This window comes from Galeopterus variegatus, unplaced genomic scaffold (assembly GCF_000696425.1).
Source record: "Galeopterus variegatus unplaced genomic scaffold, G_variegatus-3.0.2 Scaffold6635, whole genome shotgun sequence".
Classification (NCBI taxonomy): Eukaryota; Metazoa; Chordata; class Mammalia; order Dermoptera; family Cynocephalidae; genus Galeopterus; species Galeopterus variegatus.
The window spans coordinates 117,543-123,865 of NW_007732746.1; positions in this window are offsets into that span (position 1 = coordinate 117,543).

Here is a 6,323-nt window from a genome sequence, read left to right on the forward strand (position 1 = left end):
CCCTGGAGGGGGAGCAGGGCCAGCTCTAGGTTTCTGCAAGTCCCTTTCATGCCCGGGGGGGGGTCTCCATCCACCAGGATGAGTAGGGAGTTCTGTCTGTCCCCAGTGTGCTCACACAGAGCCCTGGCACAAGGGCGGGGAGGACCAGAGCCCCAGGCTGCTCTCCTCTGGAACCCAAGCCTAGCCCTCGGCAACCCCTCCCCAGTCAGACTGTCCCCTCCCTCCAGCCCACCTCTGGCCACCTGGGGGGGGGGTGAGCCCTTTGGGGTGAGTCTCACCCACCACATGCACAAGCTGAGTGCCTTCCTCCTCTTTAATTTTGCCACTTTCCATCCAGCCAGAGGGGCTTCTAGGGTCTTCCTGGCCAACCCCCAGCCTCCAAGAGCAACCAAAACAAAGCTATCCTTGACGGTTATGCTGACTGCTTAAAATCTCCAAAGAGGGATTTTTTTTTTTTTTTTTTTACTCCAAGTTCTGAATTTAACAAGCCTGGCTGATGGTCCTTGACCTCCATCCCTGTGCCTGTTACAGACGGGTGACTCTCCCGGCTTTGTGTGTTGGAGCCAAAGACTGAAAACAAATGCTTGTATGTACTACGGTACAGCCCTCTGCAGAATACACAGCCATGAAAAAGGATAAGGACGCTTCCTACGTGCTGATATGAAGGACCTGTCTCCAAGCTGTAGTATGAAATAAAAAAAGCAAGGTACAGAATACTGTGTTGCATAGACCACCATTCATGTAAAAAACGGGGGGCGGGGGGCTATACATACGTATTTGCTTGGTCATGCAAAACATTTAGAAAGACATACGAGACTGGTGACACTGGCTGCCCCTGTATGCAGGTGGGTGAGGGACAGGGCAGGGGGGAAGACTTCTTGTTGTGAGCCCTTTTTACTTTTTGAACTTTAAGCATAGCCCAAAGGTGAGACATGAAATGAACACTGTTTTAAAGTAAGTTGGGAAAGTTCCATTTGCTGGAACAAGAGTTTCTACTTCTTTGCTCTGCAGGCTCTGTGGAGACAGACAGCACCTGGTGAACCTGGCTCAGCAGGGGCCCCCATTCGTCCATTCCACCGACAGCTGCCCCCACTGGTGACACAGCTGTGAGCAACGAGCTCCCCCTAATCACCTAGGGATGGGATGCAGGTTCCTGGACCACACCCCAGACCTGCTGGGTCCAGGAATTTGCAAGGTTAACAAGTTCCTCTGGTAACTTTGCAACCACCAGAGCATCAGACCCTCCAGTCAGTACTTTGCTGGTCTAACTCTTCTCTTCGGTTGCCAGGAAACACACATCCTGGAACTGAGGGCCTGGAGCTGGGGATGTTGCCACACACTGCCATCCTGACCACTGCCCCCTACAGATATTTGCTTCTGGCAGCTTCCAGATGAGTCCTCCAATACTATGGCCAAGTTGACCAGTCCCAGGCACCAACTCCCAAAGGCCACTTGCTCCCAGCTGAAGGCCAGAGACTCCTAAGCAACCAGCCTCAGACAACCTGGGTCTGAAGGTCTGCAGGCATGACCTGCCTAATAAATTAGTGGTGAAGGAGTTCTGACTCCACCTGCTCCTCTCCACCTGCCCCACCCCCACAGCCACCAGGAAGCGTCAGTGGAGAAAATCAGTCACACCTGGGCATACCTTAATAAGGGGGCGGATTGGTGCGACCCTTGGCAGCTTCCAGATGAGTCCTCCAATACTATGGCCAAGTTGACCAGTCCCAGGCACCAACTCCCAAAGGCCATCTTGCTCCCAGCTGAAGGCCAGAGACTCCTAAGCAACCAGCCTCAGACAACCTGGGTCTGAAGGTCTGCAGGCATGAGCTGCCTAATAAATTAGTGGTGAAGGAGTTCTGACTCCACCTGCTCCTCTCCACCTGCCCCACCCCCACAGCCACCAGGAAGCTTCAGTGGAGAAAATCAGTCACACCTGGGCATACCTTAATAAGGGGGCGGATTGGTGCGACCCTGACCCCATAACAGGGGAGGGCAGGGCAAGCCCTAGGGTCATTTGAGGTTGCTGTGCTGAGTGAGGGTCGTGGTGCAGGCCTGAGGGTGGTCAGCTTGGAGGACCACAACATGTCCTTCCAGAGCATCATCCACCTGTCCCTGGACAGCCCTGCCCATGCTGTTTGTGTGCTGGGCATGGAGATCTGCTTGGATCTCAGTGGGTGAGGCACAGGGGGTGCTCTGCCAGGACCAGCTGGGGGGTGGGCCTGGGCAGGGAGTGGGGGCTTCTCTTCTTTGCGTGTTACAGTCGGTCCCTCCTGACTCCTACAAATGGGGGCCTCAGCATGGAGGCGACCTGCTCTCAGAAGGCCTTGTCTTCCCCAGAGTTACAGTGCAGACCTCCTGAGTGCCATACCCTGTTCTTTTTCCTGCAGGCATTCCTTGTGGCTCAGACAAATGGCTCTTCCCTCTTTGGGATTTAGTGGTTGGGGGCTTATACATAAGCTGTAGCTTTAGAAATTTCTAGAGCATCTGTAGGAGGGTGGGTCTGGGCTGGAGCTTGTCAGAGGGAAAACACAGGGACCCTGGGAGAGAGGGGTGGCAGGAGTAAGGCTGAAGTTGTTAGGTCTCCAAAGCCTCCCTGACTGGCAGGCCTCTGCCTCAGCACCCTGGGGAGAATAAGAACATGGGGTCTGGCCCCCACCATGCCAGATACTTTCTAGGCTGAGAAGGTGAGTCTCCTGTGCCCTGAAGTCTGTCTCCTTGTTGGGCAAACCAGGTGTGCCCCGCAGAAGTGTGAGTCCTTCACCATCCGTGGCTCTGGGGGGATCTTGATCGACGTCTCCAACACGGTAATTACAGAGGAGGAGAATGCCACTGTCTGGTGTCCTCTGTTGGATCCCACGTACGTGCTAGTGAAGATGACATCACCCAGCCCTGCCGTGGATGAGGACAAAGTAAGCCTGGGGAAGAAGTGAGGGGGCATCTCCCATGGGTGGGACCTAGTGCAACCACTGGGGTCTCCCTCCCGGCAGCTGACAGGCTCTGAATGTGTGAAAAACGTGGTGTTGGGTGTTTTGCATGTCTGACCTTACTCCATGCTTGCAACAAACCTGTGAGGTGGGCACTGTATGACCCCACTTTACAGATGAAGAAACTGAGGCACTGAGTGAGGGGACTGCCCTACCCCAGCTGGTAACGAGCAGAACTAGGATTCAAGCTGAGCGTGCCTGTGCCTGTCCTGTGTGCTCCTGACGGCAAGGCTGTGCTAGCTTCCAGTCTAGCTGCTGTTCAAGTCTGGCTTAAAGTTTTAGCAATGTCTCAAATGGACTTCTTGGCTATGGCAGTCCTTCTAGAAGGTAGAAATCTTAATGAAGTCTACGAGCTAACATGTACTAAATGCATACTATATACTAGATATCTTGAACCATGTTTATGGGGTTGGCCTCTACTGTCACTTTACAAATGAGGAAACTGAGGCACAGAGTGCTGTAGCTAAACCTAAAAAGCAAAACTAGAGTGGGGTAGACCCAGGATTTGAGGCCAAGTCTGTGCTGTTTCTCCTGGGTGAGCTGTCTCCTTAGTGGGGCACCTGTGGGGAGGTTTGCCTCCACCTGGCAGAACAGGCTGCTAGTGTCACCGTGGACAAGGTGGCAGTGGTGGTGCTTCTGTGGTAGGAGCAGATCACTTGTTCAGAGTGAGGTGGTCAGTCCCGGCTGCAGATAAGAACCACCAGGGTCTTTCTAACACCCAACACCAAGGCTGCACCTCCTACCAATTAAATCAGAACCTCTGGGAGTGGAGGACCCTGGCCTCTGGTGGTCAGTCCCGGCTGCAGATAAGAACCACCAGGGTCTTTCTAACACCCAACCAAGGCTGCACCTCCTACCAATTAAATCAGAACCTCTGGGAGTGGAGGACCCTGGCCTCTGTAGTTTAAAGCTCTCCAGCTGATTCCAATGTGGAGCCAGGAGCGAGAACCACCAAAGCAGCAGTCCAGGACTCGGGGGAGCTCACAGCAGAAGGACTTGTTAGAGTTGTCTGCTGGTGGTTGGCGGATAGTTGAGCTGGGATGGCAGATGGGTAATACACATGCCCATCTATGCCCCGTGCCAAGGTGGGCAATTCCCTAAGAGGCAAGCGGTACACTTAGATAAGAACTAAGAATCTTCTAGATGAGAACTGAGGCCCTGATGTGTCCCAGCTGAGCCCAGACCACCTGAGAACTGTTCTCTGCCCAGGGCTCAGCCTCCAGCACCATCAGGAGTGGTCAACAGAGTGAGATGCTGACCTTGGACTAAAGCTTCTGTTCAGGAACAGGTGGTGGATCCGTGCACAAAAACGTGGCCTTCACTAACGGCTGGATCTCTGCATCATGATGAAGGCCTCATGGTCAGGGCCAATGGCTGAAGGACAGGTCTTCGTCTGAAGTATAAAGGCTGCTCTGGAAACAAAGGCTGATGCAGGACACAGGAAAGACTGAGTTCCAATTCCTGCCCCACCTGGGGTGTCCTGTTTCCTTTTGAGTGAGCAGATTAAGCCATCAGCCCCAATTTCCACACTGCCCACCTCATGGAATAACGGGTTGGGGTCCTGGGAGGGTGGGTATAGCAGGGAAGACATGCAGTGTGGCTTAAAGCTTGGGCTCCAGAGCTGGATAACCTGGATTTAGATCCCATGCCACCCCTTTCTACCTGAGTGGTACAGGGCGACTACCTCACTTCCTCTGCCTTTGGAGTACATATGGACCCCACCTGGATGGGCTGTTGTGAGCCTAAATGTAGAAGAGGTGGGAGGGATTATGGCAGGTTTAAATGCTCAGGGGACTTAACTCTCAGTGCTAAGTGTGGTGCTGTGGTCCTTGTGATATAGGAGGTGCTCAGGTTTCAGGACTCGCCTCTGGGTTTCCGGCCACTCCCTGAGGTCCCAGGCCCCCTCCTCTGAACTCTCCCCTGGAGAAAAGTTACTGTTGCCAACTAGACCTATTTTCAGCACTAACAGGGAAGATGAGACCACAGGGGCTGGCTTATGCAAATCCAGTGGCTGGGCATGCTCAATGGAGAGCACAGAATATTCTTGAATAAGCCTGGTGCATGTGAAAGGGTCTGACCAATGAACATGCTCCAAGAAGAGACCAACTGAGCGAGGACTAGATGGCTTGTGGCCGACTGCTGAGCCCCCGGATCCTACCTCCGACATCACTTGTACCAGCTCGGTGAGACAGCGGAAGCTCAGCTGTAACATGAGCCCAAGGTTACATGCCTAGACCTGGGCACGTGGCCCAGGGCTCTGCTCCTGATCCCTGCCCTCTGGTGCTCCCATGGGTTCTGGGCACTGTCTCCACAGGTTTTGGTCTCATATTATCGGCCTGACAAGGAAGTCCCCGCGGCCACTGCTGTGCTGTACCTGACTGGCATTGGTGAGTATTGCTCCCACCAGGAGCCTGGGGACCAGCCCACTGCTGGAGAGGAGGGTGGTCTGTGCAAAATCAATAGGAGCTACAAGCAGCTCTCCCTGTAATAACATGCCTCCTCTGGGTCCTGAATGGATTAACTCAAGATACCCACTGACACATCCCCTCCTCAGAGCTCAGCCACTTGTCCCTTGTCCTCACTGCTGACCTGACTTCCTAGAATAGAAGCAACCAGGACTCCCACGGGTTACTGTCGTCTAACCACCTACTCATGTCTGGTACCTATGTTCTATGTCTATTACATCTACTCTTAAACCTGATTTTATGTTGTTTTTAAACATTCTTCCACCTCCCTGCCCCTTGGAAGCTCTCTGTGGGTCCCTAATGTCTCCTCGCTTTCTCTTGAGTCTCCTCAGATCAGACACCTGCCACCAACAGCTCTTCTTGAGGACTCTAGTAACTTCTACCTCACTAAGTCCAGTGGTCGACTCATCTTCCTCTACCTTGACCTGTCAGCAGTACCTAACATAACTGCTTACCCTGTCCTGACTCACTCCACTTGGAATACTTTAGGGGTCCTGCCCTTGTCCCCCTGTTTCTTGGAGTCCTTTGCTGCATCTTTCATTGCCCCCAGCTGGTCAGGGCAGTGTTTCTGGGCTCAGGAAGCCTGTCATGTAGCCCTGCAGGTCATCTATAGACTATTCCCAAAACTGCCTCTAGCCAGGCATCTTCCTTAAACTTGACTTGGGTATCTCCTGTCCAGCGTAACTTCTTGAATGTCTAAGACATCTCAAACAATGTATCCCAAATTGAACTGATTCTCTCTACCTCCTAAAACCCATTTTTCTGGTCTTCCCCATCACAGTAGATGGAAGCTCTCTTTCTAGCAGTTCAGACCAGTAACCTTGGTCTCAGCCTTATTCTCTTGCTCCATGTCACTTCGTGGAGCTTGTTGGTG